The sequence below is a fragment of the Chelonoidis abingdonii genome, chromosome 7, assembly GCF_003597395.2.
Source record: "Chelonoidis abingdonii isolate Lonesome George chromosome 7, CheloAbing_2.0, whole genome shotgun sequence".
Taxonomy (NCBI): Eukaryota; Metazoa; Chordata; order Testudines; family Testudinidae; genus Chelonoidis; species Chelonoidis abingdonii.
In genome coordinates, this window is record NC_133775.1 from 86,944,539 (window position 1) to 86,967,496 (window position 22,958).

General features: G+C 39.9%; 1 long non-coding RNA gene across 1 annotated transcript in view; it reads right to left on the minus strand.

Moving 5' to 3' along the window:
* The window catches only part of LOC116833106 (uncharacterized), a 62,291-nt gene that overhangs the window by 37,213 nt on the left and 2,120 nt on the right, over positions 1-22,958 (minus strand). Inside the window, exon 2 of the long non-coding RNA XR_004375608.2 lies at positions 22,000-22,096. This is a non-coding gene — a long non-coding RNA (uncharacterized LOC116833106). The remainder of the gene's footprint in view (positions 1-21,999; positions 22,097-22,958) is intronic.

Genomic DNA, 22,958 nt, shown 5'->3' on the forward strand with positions numbered 1-22,958 from the left:
ATGACATTCATAGAGTATAAGACCATAAGTCACCATTAGATTATCAAGTCTGACCTCCAACGTATTGTAGGCGAATACGTTTCACGCAGTTACTCTTGTTTTAAGACCAACAATATGTTTGGCTAATGTTTATCTTCCAGAAAGGCATCCAGTTTTGATATGAACACATCAAGAGATGGAGAATCCACCACTTCCCTTGGCAGTTTGTCCCAGTGGTTAATCATCCTAACTGTTAAAAATGTGTCTTATTTCTAACTGGAATTTCTGGTTTCAGATTCCAAACAGTGGTTCTTGTTATGCCTTTCCCTTATAAATCCCTTTAGTACCTAGTATTTTCTCCCCATACAGGAACTTAAACACTGTATGCAAGTATTTATGATATTCCTCTCAAGCTTCTTTTTTGATAAGCCAAACAGATCAAGCTCTTTATGTATCTCAGTGTTTTATATTTTCTCCAATCCTTGAATAATTTTTCTGGCTTTTTTTTCTGTACCCTCTCTAATTTTTCAGCTTCTTTTTTGTAAGATGTGGACACCAGAACTGAATGCAATATTCCAGTATCTCTCTCACCAATGTCATATTTAGAGGTAAAATCACCTTAGCACAAAAGGAGGATCCCTGAGAAGTTCTTTCTCTTTTACTCTTTTTTTCCAAGAGCCCTGAAGTCTTCTATAATTGGTGTAATTCCATGTTATGCTATGACATTGATTCCAAATTGTATCATCACCAGTGAATACTGGCCAGATAACATCATAATCCCATCCAATCTTGCAATTACAGCTCATATTTTTTCTTCAGGGAGACAGCACACTATCCACCATCTTCCTGTCCTTTGCTGAATTCTCTTCTTAATATGGATTACCCCTGCTTGCCTTTTTAGGATGGTTGAAGAACCTCTCTTGGTAGCTACCTACCTCTTTCCACTCATAAGTTATGTCTTCTGTAGCTTTCTGTTCCATTCTTCCAGAGACATGTTCTTTGGTAGAGGACTTGCTGAATAACATAACAATTTGATATATTTAGCCTGCTTGACTGACTCCTAGTTCTCTTTCCCTTCTGGTCACAAATCATCAGTCCACTCACTTAGTTCCTACTCTCTCCCCAGTTCTTATTGCTGATCCTTCCCCTTGTGGTATCTGTGGCAACACTTTCAGAATTTTTTGATTAATTGGAACACTATTCAGTGCTGAAATTAGTGCTTCCAGACAATGCTTCTTGTCCTCCAGTATGTCTATCAGCTTTTACTTCATGCACCTCATATCTTCTGTCTGTTGGCAGAAAGGATACCATAGAACATCCAAGGCATGTCATAGCAGTTGTTCCCTTGCTGTCCATATCCACAATATGGTGTATGTTTAAATCAAAAAACAAAATGAAAAGCAACAAATGATTCTTCCCTTCTCTCATGTCTTCCCTCCCTGCTTGCTCTGTCTTGCCACTCAAACACATTAAAAACTATCGAAATAGTCTTGTCTTGAATTTCATTTAGCAATATTAACTTTAAGATTATTGGGTTGGAATTTTCTTTATTTGTTTTAAATCTTTGATTTAATGCTTCACCAAGGTCTGCTGCTTCTTATGACAAGTTTATACATATATTAAAACTGGAATGGTAGTTACAACTTTCTCTGCTGGGCATTTCAAGAGATAGGGCCAGATTTTCAGAGCTCTGTCAGCACTAGATTTTTCAGAGGAGCTCAGCCTGTTGATTGCTGAACTGTTCTGAAAATCTCTCCATAAATGTTGTAATGGAAGCTGCTGGGCACTTCTGAAAGTCTTGCAGAGAGAGAGAGAGAGAGTGTGAGAGAGAGAGAGAATAATGCGCTGGTGGTTCTTTGTACAGATATATATTTTTACTGATCTTGCTTCCTCTTCTTCAAAGATTACAGTGCTGTAACCCCAACCAATTCTTGCTCCCCAGTTATAGCCAGCCTCCATAATATGCTGGTGCTATCATTCTCTTTCCTAAGGTTTCTTTGTGTCCTTGCAATAGCAGATGCATGGTTCAGGGGATACAGCACTAGCCTGGGACTTGGCAGTCCTGGGTTCAATTTCCTGTTCTGTTCCAGATTCCCTGTGTGACCTTGAGCAAATCACTTAGTGCCCCTATGCCTCAATCCCCCATCCGTAAAATGAATATAATAGCACTGCCTTACCTCACAGGAATGCTCTGAGGATAAATACTTAACAGATTGTGAGGTGGTCAGACACCACAGTGATGGGGGCCATACGCCTGCCTTTCTCCATGTAGTTTGTGCAGTGATAGTTAATGTATGGTGGCTCCTATATACAATTATGTGGAGAAATAATGACTCCTGTATCATTTCACCTGTTTCAAAATGGGAACTGCTAACTGGTAGGTTATGCCAGCATTCCAACCAGACATCTACTAATTAACTCAGCTGTGGAATTTGCAGCCTGATTTTACTTGCTACCGACACAGCCTACTACTAGGAAACCTCACTGTGACAAGCTGGTAGATGCAGCAGCTGGTAGACTAGAACAAAGGAATCTGTTTAGATTGAATATGAAGTAAAGACTGCCTGCAGCCAAGGTCTAGTCATAAAACTAAGACTTGGGTAATTCTGGCTGGGGTTTAAATAAGAAAGGGTATGTGGGGGCTTCCTGCAGCACAAAGTCAAGTGTGGGCATAAATAGGAAGCATCTAACTTTCAATGTTCTCATCTACCAGTTCTTTCCTTGTTGCTGGTTTATAAGAGAATCTGTGCATGGTACGAATTATGCTTGATAAGACAGCTAAGCAAATTCTGACAAGCCTACTAGTTGGCAGCAGTTGTAGGGATACTACTTACCTAGAACATGGGTTTTAATCTCTGTTTTGCCAGGCGTTATGCAAAGTTCATCCACCCCATCAGACTGACTAAAAGATCAGTTGAAAACACTGAAAAAAGATAGCAAATGCTACATGGGTGGCTATCAAAGTACTCTTCTGATGATTCAGACACTACAAAAGTATTTCAGTCTATCATGAATGTGTTAAGCAAAGTAATGGACAGTAGTGTGCATTTGTCATGTCAGAATTACAAAGCTCTACACTTTCTTGAACTGCCCTCCCTTTTTTTGTGGGTCTAATTTTGTACATGTGAAAATTTGTCTGCATTTTTGCCCTCTTTTATCTAACTACTGATTTTTGGCATCCATGAAGGAACACATTGGGCAGATTTTGCAGACACCAAATTACACTAAAAGAACTGGAAGCTTGGATTGATGCCCAGATAAACATTTGGTCCAAAATATATAAACGCTACCTAAGCGTGCAATAAAAACTATTACAGAATTGCAGGGACCTTGATAGTAGAATGGGACAAAGGATATCTTGTTTCTCTTTACCGCTCTTGTTTCCCTAGTTATATCCAATCTTCTACTATTTCCTGTTAGCTGAAAATTCATAGCACTGCTTTTGATTAAGAAACTCCAGACGATTGTCTTCATCTGAAAGGGATATTCCAATATAGCTCATCATTGATAGATAGGAGCTGCACTATAGGAAGTGGAGAGATCATACATACAAGACATGTTTATTTCCTAACTTTTCAAAGTTGTGTTCCAAATTTTAGCTGCTGTTTTTTTAATGATGTGGCTAAAACCTCCAAAGTGATGTATTTTCAAACTGTCTCTAGATATGATATACAAAAGTTGTGTGGAAAATAAATGCAAAATATGTTTTTGACTAAAACATATAGGCTTTAAATAGCGTATTACAGGGGTCGGCAACCTTTCAGAAGTGGCGTGCCAAGTCTTCATTTATTCTCTTTAAATTAAAGTTTCGTGCCCTGTGGTTACATGCCCTGATGGCCAATGAGTTGTCATGTGCCCCTTCCTTGTCCTGCTGCTGAAACTTGAGCCCATGCTGGGCCTACCCTGTCACCCTGTGCAGACCCCTCACATCCAGCTGCCTCAACCTGCTGTTGTAATTGCAAATTATCTTGCAGCAGCTGGGTAATGCTGTCAGTGCCCCCCACTGAAGGCTGGATACTACCACTGCCACCCATTTCCCCAACGACTGTGTGGTTTAGATTACACTCACCCCTGGGATCAGCATTAAGCAGCCTTGTGTTAGCCTAGTCTTGCATCCTGGATTCCCAGGCAATTTGAGACTAAAAACCCCACCCCTACTGCCTTACAAGATAGTGTGGGCCTTGGGAAGGGATGCCAAGAGTTTGTGCCTTTCCCAGCATCCCTGCATGCAGGGCCGGCTCTACTGTTTTTTTCGCCCCAAGCTTCACGCCGAATTGCTGCCACGGATGGCGGGGGCAGTCTGTGTGCCATTAGGATGGCACGTGTGTTTCTGCGGTGGCAGCAGTTCGGTGGCAGCTTCTGTCTTCAGCTGGAAGACAGAAACTGCATTGCCATGGACAGCTGGACATAGAAGCTGCTGCCAAATTGCTGCTGCCGCGGATATGCACGTGCCGCCCTAATGGCACACGGACTGCCCCCGCCGTCTGCGGCAGCTATTTGGCACGCTGCTTGGGAGCAAAAACACATGGACTGACATTTCTTGCAGACTGCCACCCCAAGCATCTGCTTGGAATGCTGGTGCCTGGACCCAGCCCTGCCTGCATGAAGTGCTAGTTCTGCATTGAGATGTCTGAGCTGAATAATAGCTAAGATGGGGTGTCAGCTGGGAATGAAGACTCAGTACATCTGAAGATTTCCTCTCACCCTGTCTCAGGCAGGAGCGAAAGGGAGACAACAGGAATCTTGAAACCCTTGTCAATCCACCCACACAAGTTAGCTTTTTGGGGGGGTCACTTGAAGCCCCAGTTCTCAGGTCTCTTGGTGCTTCCCCTCACCCCACATACCATATCCTGTTCTGCATAGCACCAGGAAGGAGGAGACAAATGAAGTAGGATTGGTGGTGGGCAGTCACACAAATGAGCTCTTTCTCTACTTGTGTAGCTTCAGACTCTTACTACGTAGCTGTTGTTCTAAAGCACTGGCCTGCCTATCCTCAGGTTTGCTCACTGTATCATAAATGAGCAGTATTCCAGTGCAAAATGGATTTAAAAAGTCCTTTGTCCATGGCTAAGGAGAAGTTGTCACTAACTAACTTGACTTTAGAAGCTGGAAGATTAAACCTGACATACTATGTTGGATGCTTGCAAGTAATTGTAGAAGAAATGTGCTCTTACTGACAGGATCCAAGCCAAAATATAAGCATATGAGTTTAGAAGAGATGCTTAACACTCTTTAATACCAAGTTAAATTTATAGATACTAATTTAAAATAAATAGTAATCTGTGTCTGCTCTTAAAAACTTGTATATTGTGGATCCTGTAGGAAGTGGGCGGCAACATATCCATTTTTTTAATCTTTGATTTCACATCTAACTTTTTTAAAGAATTAACAGGATACAAGAGATAGGATAGATCCATATATTTTAAGGCCAGAAGGGACTACTGTGATCATCTAGACTGACTTCCTGTACAACACAGGCCATAGGACTTCCCTGAATAATTATTGTTTGAAATAGATCATCTCTTTTAGGGACAAAAAAAAATTATCCAGTGTTGACTTAACTGCAATCCTTGGTAAGCTGTTCCAATGGTTAATTCTCCTCACTCTTAAAAATGTATGCTTTATTTCCAGTCTGAATGTGTCTGGTTTCAACTCCCAGCCATTGGATCTTGTTATACCTTTGTCAGCTAGATTGAAGAGCCCATTATCAAATTTTTGTTCCTAATGAGGTTACTTACAGACTGTGATCAAGTCACCACTGGTTCTTTGTCAGGCTAAATAGATCAAGCTCCTTGAAGTGCCCATTACCACTCCCCCCCTGCCATGTAGGTACTTATAGATTGTGATATAGTCACCCCTTAATCTTCTCTTTGATAAACTAAATAGATTGAGCTCCTTGAGTCTATTGCCATAAGGCATGTCTTCCAATCCTTTCATCATTCTCATGTCTTTTCTCTGAACCCTCTCCAATCTATCAGCATCCTTCTTGAATAGTGGGCACCAGAACTAGACAAAATATTCCAGTAGTAGCACCAGTGCCAAATACAAGATAATAGAAACTCCCTACTCAAAATTCTTTTCTTTATATATCCAAGAATCGCATTAGCCATTTTGGCCAGGACCTCATGTCCAGTTTATTAACCACCATGACCCCTAGGTCTTCTTTTCTTAAAATAGGATCACCTGGCCTACATTCATTGTTCCTAGATGTATAACTTTTTATATAGATACAAACTTCCCTTTACATTCAAGGCCCGATCCCGCAAACACCAAAGCATGTGCTTTGCTTCATCTATGTGTGTAGTCCCACGAGCATCAGCTGGACTATTCATGTGCATAAAACAAAGCAAGTATATGTCTGTAGGATCAGGACCCAAGTTAACATTATTGGTAAACATTAAGCACATATTTATTTAAAATTTCTGGCTGAATTTTTCTTTTTGGGTGGAGGCTGAGGAATGGCAGAGCACATGAAGTATCTAAATGAAATAAATATAGGCCCTGATCTAGCAAAGCACTTAGGCATATGGTTAACTTGTAAATAGTTCCAATGAATTCCATGGGACTTGTGCTTAATTATTCTTAATTATGTACATGCTTAATTATTGTTTATCTGCAAAGCAGTAGGGCTTAGGAACTCTAGCTATGGATCACGTCCCCTTTGTGCTAAACACTTACAAAAACAGAACAAACAGATGGTCTCTGACCCAAGGAAGTTACAATCTAAGCATAAGAAAAGAGACAATAAGTGGATACAGACAGAGAGATGCTTAAAAGCTTTATTGGATGGGGGCCGTAAAACCCAAATTTACTTCGTAGTTCCAGAAGGGTGTCCACTTTAAGTAGCTATCCCAATGTGCTAACGAAGCAGAGTACAGAAAAGCATACTCATTTTGTAATGGTGGGAGAAGGGAAACACTAATGTCTTCTCAAGCCTGTAATCATTAATAAGAATTAGATTAAACACATTAAAAGGGAAAACAAAATGTTTTTGAGTGTTGCAAGGCTACCTTGCCTTCCTATGCATGCTGTATATACCTGAAAAGGGGGGTGGGAATAACCAGTGATTATGTGTATATAGTAAACTCATTTTTGTTTGCCTCAGGATTTTACCTTTCAGTATTTTATCAAAATGAACATGATACTCTAGTTAAGTATCTAAAACATCCTCCAAATACCACATTAAAATTTGGTACGTTCACATTTTCAGCATAATGTATTTTGTGAGTAAAATGCTATCATAATAGACAGAAGGCATGCATTAATGGAAATGATAGGGACAACTCAATATAACTTGCAATTAATTTTAGGGGTCATTAAGCAGAGAATGAGAGAAAGCATGCCCCTTTAACTTTTTAAGCCAGCTTAAGATGCAGTTCATTAGATTGCTAGCCTTGAATTATTTTGTCCATCTCCATCAGTGTATTTGTTGTTAGCGTTCATTTTTAATGTGTGCATTCTTATGTACTGATCCCATATTTAAACTTCCTTCAAGGGCTGACTTCTCTAAAGCAATCATAATCTAATTTTCTACAATTTGGAGTGTATAGAACTCTGCCTTGTGTTCCTCAAGCTATTTCTAATGCCAACACAGCATCTATACATCAATTCTTATATTGTTTAGGCATTTTAAAAAAGGCTTTAATTTTTACATATTGATTTGTTTGGTTGCAATAGAGCTGCTACTCCAGAACCTTGAACTTCCACAAACTATGAACAAAAGGTAAAGAGATAAAGAAATTTACAGAATCGGAAAATGAAAGTACTTCATATAAAGTATAGCCTCAAATCTCAGTAGGACATCTGTTAATCATTCCAGAAATAAATCACCTCATATTCAAAATGGGCTCAAGATGGCCTCTAAGTTTGCATATCCAAAAACGTTTGCATAGACAAGTGGAAGATTTTGTATTCTAAAATGTATGTGTACCATTGGCACAAAGTTTTGGCTAAGCAGAAATTAGGACCCCATTTTGAATTTGCACCCACTTCACAGTATTTTGTATCTCAAAATGCTTCTAAATAATATTCATTTTGTGTAGTACCAAATATAAAGTCAATGATGTTATTCACTGTGTTGAAGGATGGCAGATTTGGTGAAGAGAAAAATATTTCATTGCATCGGAAAATGTCTGTAGTGCTGTGCTTAAAAGAGTTTTTCTTCAGTTACATATGAGGTAGCGATATTGTTAAAGAGGGTCCGATTCCAAGTTTTACTAGTGACTTCAAAGGGAGCAGGATTGAGCTCAAAGTTGGTAGGCCTAAAAAATTGTGCTACTCTACCTTGAAACTAGTCCTTTAGAGTGCAATGATTGTTTCCTGTACAGACCCTTGTGTGTATGTGGAGCCTCACTAAATCATGAGAACAAAATACAGGGATATGGGTGTATGGAGCTCATTGTAAGACAGACATTTAAGTCTGAGGCCCCTGTTTGGGTACATCTTTACATGAAACAAGAAACTTCTCATGCTGTTGCTCAAACTATGATGAAAGAGGTATATGGTCAATAATACTACTAGACCAATCATATATAAATCATCCATAGCAATTAAATGCTGCTGGAGTTTTGTTGGAATACTAATTATATGATAAGGTGTCTAGTGTCTTGTTATAGGTGTATTTTTATTATTATTTAAATTAAAATAAAACAAATGTGTAATGTGCTAGAGAATTCCCATTTACTGAATAGTTTCCTGTGAATCTCACAATAAGTCATATCTCCATCTGTTTGTTTATTTTGTGTAAGGGCAGCATGGATCAATATACAAATATGGACGACTTAAGGGTCAGAGCTTACAGATGAGACTACTGTCATGGGAGGTCATATTTCAGAGCCAAAAATCTTTAGTGTCCCTTTAACACAATATGTGATGTCTTAGCTTTTGATTTACTTTGCAAAAGATTTACACTGAGCCTTCTAAATACAAAAAGCTTCTTAAGTTAGATCTCAGCTTTTTTACATTATGTGATGGATTCTATTGACCATATAGTGAGTGGTATGTACCTGGTGAATGGTTACCAGTGCTTTGATTGCTCTATAGCTAATAAATACAGACTGACTTTGCCTCATTCTTCTGAAATACATAGAACTATTTGCAGAATTGTGGATTAAGAGCTATGCCTTGTAAAAATATTTATATCACATTGCACACAAGTATAAAACGAGTGTCCATTTCTATAGCCTATTTCATAAACAATTCACACCACTTGTATACACTTATCTGAAATGTCCTATCCTGGACTCCTTAACCAGCACTCAAATTGTCAAGGTGTTTTGCCTCAGACTCCAGGATTGAGTATAGTTGTTATATTTGTGTCATGTATACATCCATCTGGTGTTTAGTAATCATATCTATTGATCTCTTCTTCTTTATTGCTGATGCATGCTGAACTAAACCTAAATGCTGAGTTGGTTAACAAATGATCGTAGTATAGTGGGGATGGTTCTGAGAGATCCAGTAATTAGGAGATCCTTGGCTGTATAAACTCCATATGAAAGACTATCCAGTAGAAGCCAGTGGGACCTATGTGCCCAAGTGCCCTATGGGCAGGAGTCACCTATCTTCTCAAAATCCAAGCAAATCTTGGGAGGTGTGGTGGCTGAAACACCTGTCTTCTTTAATCAAGGAGAAGGAGGAAAATTCATATTACTCCTCTGATTGCAGAAATTGACAGGTGGACGATGGGGGATGGATCACTCAATGATTGCCTGTTCTGTTCATTTCTTCTGAAGGACCTGGCATTGGCCATACTGGAAGACAGGATACTAGATGGACCATTGGTCTGATCAAGTACAGCTGATCTTATCTTATCTGTAAACTGAAACTCAGTGTTCCCATTACTCTATGGGGTTATTTATATAGAAGTATTATGACGCTTGTGGATGTTAGAACTGTATTTTAATTTTCAGATAATTTTAGAAACTCGTTTTAAATTTGGAAACTCTAGTCACTGGTACTCAATCATCTGGTGCCACTCCAGTATCAAAGGCTTTCTAAAAAAATAATTGCTGATGGTTCAACTATTGAGTTCCTAAGCTCATATCACCTGTAGATGCTAACTCATCACTACTTTTAAATTTATCTGTTGCTGTTTCAATAATCTGTCTTCACCAGGAAAAAGTGGAGAATACTCACACACATCCTCCACAGATGTATTGTTAATATTCTCCTTAAATACAGATACAAAGAAACCTTTTTATTTTCTCTACCAATTTTTTTTTAACAGTAACTAATACTTGCTTACTTTGATGCCCTATTAATCGTCTCCAAAAGGTTTTTTAGGATAAAATCTTCAAAACTGGACCCCGCCACTGAGAGTACAAAATTAATACATCACATTTGTGTACAGTTTTAAAGATATACACTTTATCAGTTCCACTAATATATTAAAATAATATGATTCTTCATCATTTTCCCTTTCTCTTCCGTCCTCAGTTCTTAAAAACCACTCACTATGCTGTAATATTTTTATTTATGTATTTTCTCCTTGTAGCATTTTAGAGCCCTGCTTAAGTTTCCATTAACCAGCTTACCATTCACCCACACTAAATTAATTTTGTTTAGTTTTGCATAAAGGAATATGGTATCCCTGAAAATACTCTCTTCTCACTGTAAAATTTAGCTAACTTTTGCTTATAGTACCTCTTACCAATAAATATCACCACTCTGTTTTTGCTCAGTATAGATGGAGCAGTGGCTCTCAGCCTTTCCAAGCTACTGCCCCCCTTTCAGGATTCTGATTTGTCTTGTGTACACCCAAGTTTCACCTCACTTAAAAATTACTTGCTTACAAAATCAGACATAAAAATACAAAAGTGTCACAGCACATTTACTGAACAAATGCTTACTTTCTTATTGTTACCATATAATTATAAAATAAATCAACTGGAATATAAATATTATACTTGCATTTCAGTGTGTAGTATACAGAGCAATATAAACAAGTCATTGTGTGAAATTTTAGTTTTTACTGACTTCACTAGTAGCCTGTTTGTAAAGTAAATATCTAGATGAGTTGATGTACCCCCTGGAAGACCTCTGTGTACCTCTGGTGGAGAACCACTGGTATAGAGTATTTCTCATTTTATCAAATTGAGGTTTAGCCTTTGGCACATTCTCCAGTGCCTTGCTGAATTTGGCCCTTTATTTGGAACAGATAGAGACATTCAATGGGGTTCCTCCAGAAACTCAAACTGGTAGGGACAGATATGAAACAGTTGCCAGGATTCAATGCTTACCTTACTTCATTAAAGTGCTTTATAAACTAGGCTACAATTTTGTAACTATGATATAAAATGCATCAGAACTTATTTGCCAAGAGTCAGTAGGCTCTATTGTGGCTGTTACATTAGATAGAAGTAACATATTGACAGAGAAGCATATTTAGAAGGCATATGGTAAAGAAAGCAGGGAGTGCTGCATGCTGGGAGATCTCTTCCTGCAGCACTGCACTGGGTGGGGGTGGACATGCATCTGTGGCTCTCCTGAAAGTGTATTAAATTAATAACTCCTGTGCTTATTGAGCTTTTTATTTACACAATGATACTCCTAGAATAGTTGGTATATAATAATTGCTGGTCTCTATTAAAGGAAAGCTAAGTAACACCTCTTTGTTATTAGTGATTAGTTTTTTTGTGAGAAGTAAACAACTTTTAGCTGAAAATAGAAGCAAAAAAAATTAGAAAATGCAAAATAGACTGTATATTAATCTTCAACTATGCAGCAATATTATACTAATTACTGCATTATTTTGCAGTTAAGGTGGATGCAGTTCATAGAATGTGACGTGTCTTGTTGAAGTGAAAGTCCTGTTCCACCTGATATTTTTGGCTGTGATACACCACTTAGACTGTGGCACATCTCAGTCAAAATCTGAGTCACATGCTTTTCATTTCATTCAAAAGCAGGCTAAGTGCCATGACATTTTTCAATCCCTTTACATTTTTATAAGCAATTCTCAATGTCTTTGTGTTACTAAACAGTGAAATGAAATGAGAACCACTTGTCACATAGGACAAGTAGCTCACCTACTTCAGTGGCTTAAATCAGGGGCTTAAAAGGAAAGTGTAAAACCCACATAAAACACCTAATTTTACAATCTACTCCCATTGGTATAGGAGGGGAACGTTCTAATAGAGCACAGGCCAGGGAGGTATGAACTCCTTGCTTTTATCTTGACTCCCACTGTAACCTTGGGCAAGCCCTAACATACCTGTCTCCATTTCTTCATCTGCAGATTAGAGAAAAGTCATGATATTACATTATTTATTATTACATTTAACCCTCTTACAGTAAAAGAATGTGAAGATTACACTCAAAAGTCAGGAAATAACAGAGTTAATCTTGCTTGTGAAACCCTAATTAGGTCTCCATCCACATATGAATTGTCTTCTTCAAATTCCTATAGGAAGTCTGTTACAGAATCAGAAATAGAACCCAACTTTCCTGGGTTCCAGTTCAGTGCCTTAACCAAAAAAACCAAACCCACTGTTCGTTTTTTTCTTACAACCCTCTGACTCATGTGCTGTGCGTTGAATAAGGAAAGGGTCCTGTAAAACAAATGGAATTTCATCATATAATTAAAAGACTATCATGATATAAATGCACAACAGGGCTGAATGAATATTGCATGCTCAACCTTAATTCTTGCATTCCCTAACTTCTGCATATTTGATCTTGGAACTTTAAAGTTTTACTCATTTTTTAAAATATGTAACTTTAGGGTTTTTTAAAGACTGAAATGAAAACTGAAAAAAACAAACCCCAGAAGTTCCATTATGTGAAACCATATTGACCGACTTTCAACCCTCCATGGGTCATCAGCAAAGATGGAACTACAATACGGATGTCTGCCACTTGACCTAAAAAAGTAACTGATAGCAGTAGCAGGCTATTATCCTTTGTGAACCAGTGACGACAAGGGTATATGACGAACACTTGGCCAATGGCTTATATAACTATTTATTTGACAGAAGGAGAAAGTTGAATAATCATGAGTTCTATTGCTGGCTCTGAAGTGGGTGCTGTTAGTTCAGCCAAGTACTTTTAGGTGCACTCATTCTTAAACGCAGTGTGCTGAAATGGATGAGATTTAGATCTGCTATGTCAGAGTCTAGGGTTCTGCTGCAAGCTGCCCCATAAATAACCTTGTACACTTCCTTACCACATGTGCAAAATGGGACTATTTATCTTCATCCTAAGGTTGGAGCATGAGGCCTTGCTCAGTGACAAGGGATATGAAGTGCACAGAATTATCAGCAGTCAGTGGAAAGAACTGAAACTAGAACTCATCTCCTCCTGGCTCAAATGAGCATGCTCTGCCCCTCACCACTCCAAAGGCGATGTTGACACTGCTGAGGGAGGCTCAATAGGAGCTTCCTCAGTGCACTGGTATGCACAAGGCTGTGTGGGTTTCGGCATGCTCAAAGCAGATGGAATGTTCAGAGACTTTACCATTAATCCTCTAACACATTCTGCCAAGTGTGTTGCTCATGTGGGAATTTTGGTCCAATATGGGTAAATTTTCAAAGAGACAGCAAATGGAGATTATGGAATGGAAATTTGAATGTAGACTGAAGAACAGAATAGATAAATGGAGGCAACAGCTATGTAGCTCTCCCATATACTCCATTCAATGTGACTCACTTTTATTAGGTAGTTTCACTTGCTCACAATCTTCTGTTGTTTGACTGTATGATAATGTCTTTTCCTCAAAAATTGACATCTCCCTGACTGCTATTAAACAAATACATTTGCATACAAACCTCTAGTGCTACCTTTAATCTCTCCACATGCTGAAGACTGGTCAGTCATTCCTACTTTTCACCTTTTAACTGTACTTGTTTTTAATGCAAGACAGGGCTTGATGCCTCACATCATTATTACCAAGTTTACTTTATAACCTCTTGTAAAGGATATTTATCCAAATCATTGAGAAACTGTGAACATCTTAAAACTATCAGTTCTCAATTTTTCCACTATGTTGTCAACCCTTTAAAAGAATTCTAACAGATTATAGAGGCACAATTTATCCTTATAAAACCCATTCTCATCATAAAATTTTACAGTTCTGTTTTCAATGAGTTTCTCAGCTGTGCTGCCTGGTCCTAAAGTAAGGCTTATCCGTCTGTCAATTCCTTGGGTCATCTTCATCTCTTTTTTAAAAAGATGGACACAGTTGGCCACACTTCAAGTGTTTCTGTTTGGTAGCTGATAAATTATGAATTTTGACCATAAACATGTTTGTTAGCAGCTCACTACTTCATTCTTGAATTCTTTCAAAACTGTTGGTTAAATGTCCCCATGTTAAGTTCTCCTCACACCTTCTATGGGTCATCTCAATGATCACTTCAAAGATTTTTTTTCTTCTCCTGCTGATAGCTCATCTCAATTGATTGGCCTCTTAGTTGGTATGAGTACTTCCACCTTTTCATGTTCTCTGTATGTATAAATATCTTCTGTCTGTGTGTTCCATTCTGTGCATCTGAAGAAATGAGCTGTAGCCCACGAAAACTTATGCAGAAATAAATTTGTTAGCCTCTAAGGTGCCACAAGTATTCCTGTTCTTAGTTCTAGTGACATTGTAGTTCAGCTTATCTAGTTGTTCCATCAGTTCTTTTTATACTTTTGATGCCTCTATTTCTGACAATACCTCATCCTCAGTACCTATAAACTTTTGTAGAATTTAACATAATCTCATTGTATCAATAGAATCACATCGGTTGCTCTTAATAATCCAGTGCAGACTAGGACCTTCCGTGTATAAAGGCCTAAATTCTGACATCTGCAGTTAGAGGCAATCCACTCAGGGATGGAATGAAGAGATGTAGGGACAAGAGGTGGTTCTATGAAGCACAGTGCCTGCACAGCACATAGGCAGAATGCATCAGAGACATGGTGAAATGGGCTGTGAAAAGCATGTTCACACCTTCTGCAGAAATTTGCCATGTATTCTCCTGTCTCTGGACACTAGCCAGTACTGGGGTGACGGTGAGAGACAGGGCCCTGGCATCGATATGTCCTCAAACCAGCTGGCCACATCCCAAGTCAGAATTTCAACAATGGTTCTCAAACTCTCTCCCCCAACCCCTCGAGAGCCCCTTTGGCATCTGACTAGATGTCCCAGACCTGGCCAGACTCAGAACATCCATGGCAGTGTCCCCAGCAGCATGACTTCTCACGCACAGTGAGTGCAAGGTCATGCTGTGTGCAGGACGCCATTAAGTGAACAAAATAGTATCCTCCATGTGACAAAAGCACCTGAATGCTGTTCCAGCCTGGCTCCAGGGACAGAACCCTACATAACCCACGGTTGACTCCCAGGGGTCCAGGGACTCCACTTTGGGAACCACTGATCTAGAGCTTTGCAGGGAGCACTAGCTACCTGCTTTTGCTCATGGAACGCTAGAAGCAGCATTCTGCTTGGCTCCGGCATACAAGGAGAGTAGATTCCCTCAGCTCTCTCCCCTTCTTGAACACCCATAATGGGCCAGCCATAATTTTGCTTATGGTAAATTACAAACCACTGTTCTCATAGTTCCAATTGCTTTTTGAATCCTCATTTTGTAATAGTAAGACACGCAAATGACACTAAAGTTCACCCATTACATTTCTCCTTGGGCTAAACTCCTTTTTAATATGGACTCCTCTGCTTCTGACCTGATGGCTTTACTTAAGCAAACATCTTCCCGGCTCAGTCTTGTTTGTTCCATCAAGTATATGGAATTCTAGCATTATCTTTTCAGTCAAATATTTTTCCATTTCGTAAAATACACCAGTTGAGGCTCAATCCCCAACAACAGACTGGCCACTAGCATCTTTACCTTTGTAAAGCACTTTGAGATCTATATATGAAAGTGCTATATACATTAGATTGAGTGAATCAGGAAGCATTTTTCATTTCAGACTCTGGGTCAAGCCATATTCCATGTTTGATTTCCTAGAGCTCAGGCTCCCCCATACATATTTTTAGAGGGCTGTCTGTATCTGGACAGCGCAAACATTTTATGCTGATCCTATGCCTGACCTCTCAGACACACACATTATTTCACTTCTGGGAAATTACTTTGACTGGAGACCTAAAACAGTAGTTTCCAACCACATTTTTCTAGGGCACCCTTTGAAATGCTCTGTTAGGGGAATGGCCCACTGGTGACGAGCAGGGCCTTGCTAGTCAAGCTGGGGCACCCCCATCAATCCAGTATGGGGCTGGTCTGCTCTGTCACTCAGTCATGGGCTTCCCCATTAAGCAGGTGATTTCTGTCAAGTGTGGCCCGGCCCCTGAACAGGGTCACCTAAAGAGGTATCCATGGATTCTGAGCAGCAAAACAATCAAACAGTCTGTGGAATTAGCCCCCTGGTCAGGGCAAAGCAAGCAAGTAGTCTATAGCCCAGCAGCCTCCTGGCTGGGGCAGCAGACAATCAAACAGTCTGAGGAATTAGCCCCCTAGGCAAAGTAGCAAACAAGCTGCAACCCCAGGGCAGGGTGGGGCAAGGCAAACAGTCTATAGCCTCACATGTCTCTGGGCTGGGGTATAGTTTAGGCAGCGTCCTCAATGGGTGGTGGCTTGGCTTCTTTTCAGCAGTCTACGCAGCAAGTGGGTCATCTGATGGGTAGTCCAGGTCCCCGGGCTTTACCACCAGGGGTGCTGCAGGAGCCAGCAGTGTTCTCTCTTCCTCCTGCATTGCCACCCTTACTTGGCCTGGGCTGCCTCCTTTTAAATGAGTGCACCACTTGGCGCATGTGCAGCAGGGAAGAGGGGGCGTGGCCTCCTGAGTTTACAATGATTGGTCCGCCCCTGGCGGCCCAATGCAGGACTGGTACACCCCATCAAATCCTCCCCTTCCTGTGGGCCATACCGTGGTATCCCTACCCCTGGTCTTTTCTTTCCCCTTCTTGTCTATATCTATGCTAAAATTTTTGCTTTTCCTTGGATTAACTCCTACCTTCTCTGCTGGCTCCTGTTCCTAATTTCTCCTTTCAGCAGGAGACTTCCTAATGCTCAGAATAAAGGGGATTCCATTTGTGATTCTGGGAGATTGAACTCTCCCAGACTGTACTTTCCCAGTTGAAATGAGTGTTGTGAAAACACAGACGCTAACATCTTTTGGGTGGTTGACTTCTGTTTTAATCTTAAGATTTGACATGTACAAGTGGCCAGCCCCTGAGAGCTGGCTGGGGGAAAAAAATAAAAGGAAAATTCACAACATTTCACTCTCTTGTTTTTCATCCCAATTTTCCAACCGGCTCTATTTGCAGAATCATTTACTATTTATAATAGTACCTAAGATTGCGCTGGGAGCTCTAAAATAATGTAAGAAGGCAAGATCCTGCCTTGCTAATGAAGGGCCAGTGCTACAATCAATCCATGCAGCCAGACCCCTGCATCCCTATTGAACTGCCCTGACTTTAAATGGGACTCCATGTAGTCATGAGGCTCTGCCTACACAGGTCACATTGCAGGGCTAGGGCCCAAGACAAACAGTTGAGGGACGGGACAACGAAGAGACACACACAGTGAGGTGATCCTGGCACACATCCTATTGATTCATATATTTGTATATTTCTTAAATGTTTTTATTACCCTTCCTCTCTGCCCTACCCAGTTCCTCTATCTTCACAGCCCTGGTCTCCTTGCCTTTAAAGGTCAAAGATAAGTTGGTGGAACAAGCTAAACATGGAAAATTGGCCTCTGAAAGAGCCTCTCATCTGTCCCTGTGGTCCTTGGTCCTATTTTAAAATATTTTCTGAAATGGTTTAATCCGCTCTTACCCAGTTACTCCACCTATCTCATCTTACTCTGGCTCGCAGTCATCCCTACCCTCCATTAAACAGCTCTTACTTGGTCAACCAAAACCCCTCTTCCCTGCCTGGTATCGCCCTCAGACACACTTCCCACATCCCTCCCCACCCCCAACAGATAGTCTCCCCGTCCTGTCTCTCTGGACCAGGGAGCTTTCCAAGGTTCTTTAACCATAGCTGCAAGAGCACATTTGGGATGAGGAAGCACAGTATACCCAGGGTCATTGCAACTTTCCATGGTTCTCTGATGGCGAAATCTGATGCCAATGTAGTGGAAACTATTCTGAGGGTGGGGCTCACTCCTCAAGTTGAGAACACAGAACGACTGTGGAACTTACATTTAGCGTAACAGGGATGTAGACAGCAAAACTGATTTACTCCACCACTTTGAAGGAAATAACATTTTTATGCTTTCATGATTTAATAAGAAGAGTTTTAGATTTCCTTTTGTCATAATTCAAGGTGCCAGACATTTTGCTCTAATTCCTTACAATTGACACTTTTCTGCAATCATAGCATTTGGGGATGTCTCACACAACCATTTCACTTCCATTTTCATATTATCAGTAATTTAATTTTGTATTAAAACTGTAGTGCAATGTACACCTAACGTCTACTGAGCCCAGGCAATGCTAAAAGGTATGTTTGTTAAAAGACATTCAGGAATTCAGTACCTTAATGTTTCCTATCTGTCCTTTTCACTTATAAAATAGTCTGGGTCATGACCTGGGTTTTGCTCTTACATACTATATTTTAACTCTGTGAGTATAACATGCAGTTTGTCCTAGAATGAACAAATCTGAGTTCCAATTACCAAAACTCTACATACAGAGAGAAGCTAATTATCATCTACTCTTTGCTCCCCTGTCCCTGCTTTCCTCCTGCAATTAAGTACAGTGAACACTGTATTAATGTTACTTATTCTCTGAACAATTTACCAGACCAAATTTGTGCATAAGATTGGTCAGTTCATCTTTCAAACATAAAATGATAAAAGAAAACCAAGTGTATAACACATTGCAGCTTTAATGTTCATGTAAAATAAGACAGGTTCTGACTCAAATTTAAATTCAGTAAAGACTCATCTTGGAGAAGTTAGAGGTGGAAAAGACTTATTAAAACAGATCATCACAAACATTCACCTGCAATGGCTGCAGGACATATTCAGTCCCCAAGACAAAGTACATATCAGATGGTAGGGAATGTGTCTGATATTAAACTCATAAGAACAGATTTTAAAGAATTATTAAAGCTAATGTTTAAAATCAAATTTACACAAGTTAAAAAGGAAGGTACTGTATATCTGGGGTCAGGCTTGAGTTATGAGAGATTACAAGGGTCACAAGATACGTACATAGTACACAACCAGCATAGACCCAGATTGGGGTGCAGGAGTTTTTAAAGCATCAGTGAATAAGTGATCTCGGGTATGCCACCCATAGAATGTATTTAGAGTCCAAGCCAGTATTGGTGTAGTGAATAGGTACATGGGTGGGGTGCATCCCTAGGTTTGTCAGGGAAGGAAGTATTTTATTTCATCCTAGTGAAAAGGCCAAGAAAGAGGGAAACTGCACTTGTACAGGGGTGTGTGTAAACATGATAGTGAGGAGAGGTATAAGGGTCTTGTCAGCTTGCCTTTGACTTGTTACTCACAAGTGGTATAGCCCTGAATAAAGAAACAAAGGGACAGATTCTCAACTGGTGTAAGCTGGCATATCTCTAGCTCTATTAACTTCAATTAAGCTACACTGATTTATACCAGCTGAGGATCTGGCCCAAAACTATTATTTCATAGCACAGTATATTCTATATATGTTACAGGGAAAAAAAAGACTGCTTCAGAGAGTTAACATTTTATGGGGAGTAATTTTTGTATCTCTCTACTTGTGAAACCAGGTGTTTTAGCTACCAAGAGTACAAATGTAAAGAGATCAGAGGGAGTCATAACCTCTAAAAGTTACCTACAATACCTTGTTTATACACAAAATTGTCATGTTTTTAAAGTCTAATATCTCAGGTCTTTCCAGAAGTCTGGCAATCTGGTGGTTTTCCACTATGGTATAAAATTTGCAGAATCGTAAGATGCCAGACCTTAACCATATCAGTGGAGTAGGACTGACTCCTGCCAATCCAGGTGCTTGCACAAGTAGATAGTTGATCCTCAGCTGTCTTGCATTCAAGATGAATTAAGGAAGGGACGATGCATCCAAGATCAGGCACTCTGACTTAAGACACAGAAAACCATTTGAGCTGGTGCAGCCCTTATTGACCTGATATCAGCCTATGACATTCTGTGGCACATCAGGCTGACTGACAAGCTGCTGTTGAACCACACCTTCAGCCAACATGGAATAATTTTCATCTGAAAAATTATTAACTGAAGTTATATCCTGCAAGTCGGGCAGAAAATCAGTCACCTTAAACATCTCTGCAAAGGGCTTCCACAAGGGTCAATTTTTGTTCCCCTTTTTGTTCAATATGTACACATATGACCTGCCTGGAACGTGGGCTGAAAAGTATGTGTATGCTCAAGACATCTGTATTGCTGACACAGGAAACTATTCCCATAGGGTGGAAGTGAATCTCAGTCAAGATATGGACATTTTGACCACTTATTTCCAGTAATATCTTAGTAAAACCAAGACAGTTGCAACTACTTTGTTTAGACTGAATCTGACCCACCTTGATCTGTGCACAGGGATGGTTTCCACCATTCCAACCAGTTGTCACTGCAAAAGTTGTAAGGAGCAAAACTCAACCATAGCCTGATGTACTGGCCTCACTTGAAAATGAGCATCTGAAAATAATATCTCTTCCTGTTCCACCTTGATACAAAAACTATCAGGAATCTCCTGGGGAGCAGACCCTACATCTGTAGTGACCCTCACGTTTGCTCTAGCTGAATAGTAATCTATGGTCTGGGGGTGCAGTCACCACACTCAGCTTGTCAACATGGAACTGAATCTGGCCACGCATCATTAGTGCAGCATAGACACCGACTTCTAGCTTTACCCCGGGGTGTTCCACCCCAAGGCCCTGCCACCACTCTGCCTCTTCCCCCAAGGCCTCACCCTTGCCCCACTCCCTTCTCAAGGCCCCAGCCTGGCTCCACCTCTTCCTGTCCCCACTGTTTCCTCTTCTCAAGGCCCCTGCCCATTGCTCTTCAATCTCCCCCAACCCCTTCTAGAGTCGCCAAACAGCTGTTTGGCGGCAGTTGCTGATCAGCTGCTTGGTGGTGCCCCTGATTAGCTTAACAGGCTACTGTCTGGCTTGTCCAGAGTAGCCACAACTATGCACCTGACTGGCTGGGTTTCCTATCCATGTGACTGTGGGGCACAACTGGATGGCAGTTTATAATGCTTAGCCTCCCTTGATACAGATCTTATCTTCTGGATATGGAACCTGGCCATTGAGCTCTGATGTCTGCATAGGAGGAGTAGGTGGTCATCCCAATGCAGTTTCTACATCAACAGAAAGGCCAACTTGCCTTAGGGCCTGATCCCATGGGGTATAGTGCACCTTCAACTTCCACTGAAGTCAGTGTGAACATAGGGATCTTGAGCCCCTGGTTACTGTATAGTGTTGTCAGGTTCTTAGATTTAAAAAAAAACTTAAGAAGCTTCTGGTTTTGTAAAGTGTTTTTAGTTGCTTGTCCATACTTTATTTTTATATACAGTTTTGTATCACTGTTTTAAAATTTGATATTTATAATAAACAAACAAAATAAACTTTTCTATGTGTAAGGATGTCACTGTTTTGAGCTGTTATCTATTCAAATGCTAAAGCTGAGTACAAATGCTATCTACATTGCTGTATAGAACTGTATTCACTTCTGTATATGTCCTGACTCCTGTGTTTCTAGCCCTGATGTCACATGGTATTAGACTATAAAACTTTCCCTAATCCAGCACTGAATATTGCCAGCTCTGGGCCTTAGATCTTTCTTTTTATCTGATTCACATTTCAACAGGAAAGAAAGAAAGAAATATCTTAATAGCAGTTCAATATAATAGTAATATCAGAGCTGAAAATAACATAGGAATTTGAAATGTCAGATGTGGTTCCAATGTAAATCCTTATGAGTGAGAACAAAAGTGCACAATCAATGCCTTTTACTACCAGATTGCAGGTTTTATCATGTGGTTGCAGAAAAAAAGAAATGCACATCATACATATCTAACAATACAGGATTCATTGTACAAATGAATGTCCACCACCTGCTTTGAGGGCCATTTTTCAAGTGCTTTGAAAGTGAAGCATCCCAGCGGTGAGAGAACAGATACCTTCATTGGTTAACATAGCATCTATCAGGAACTAAAAAAAAAAAATCCTATTTCTCAATCTTGAACAGTAAAAAAAAGGGCATTGTAGTATGACAAATTGCTAAAATTTTTTTTTACTCAAGCGTGATTATTTTTAGAATACATAAATAAGACATTTCAGACCTCCTGAAAACTCTTCTAGCCTGTTAACCTTGTAGTGTTCATACGTATGAATTCTCCCTATGTCATAACTCCAACTGCCATAATAGGAAAGAGTCTTAGTCCTCTTAGCAAGCATATTACCTCTTTTTTTCTTCAAAAATAATTTGAGTCTAATATTTTTCAGAGGAACCAAAAACAAACAAATACACAGATCTCATACAAAGGCTTACTTTGTTGGGGACGACTTTTGGGGGTTGCCATGGTAGGCTGCTCAACCCTACCTGTTTCCTGTGAATATGATTTACTGTGTGAGTGTAGCGGACAGGTAGATCTTCATGTGTTGCCTGTGGAATGCACTAGACCAGGGATTCTCAAACTGGGGGTCAGGACCCCTCGGGGGATCGAAAAGTTATTACATGGGGGGGTCATGAGCTGTCAGCCTCCACCCCAAATCTTGCCTTGTGTCTAGCATTTACAATAGTGTTAAATATAGAAAAGTGTGTTTTTAATTTATAAGGGGGTTCACACTCAGAGGCTTGCTATGTGAAACGAGTCACCAGTACAAAAGTTTGAGAAACCACTGCACTAGGCTGTGGTAAACTGGTATCTGTGTTACCAAAGGAATATTTTGAAGGGCAGGTGGAAGATATTTTGACCCTCTACAAGGTTTGACTCTGATCCTTCCACTCACTAACCTTCAATAGTTGAACATTGATTGCATTTTTTTAAACATACCTGCAGAATTTTGTTAA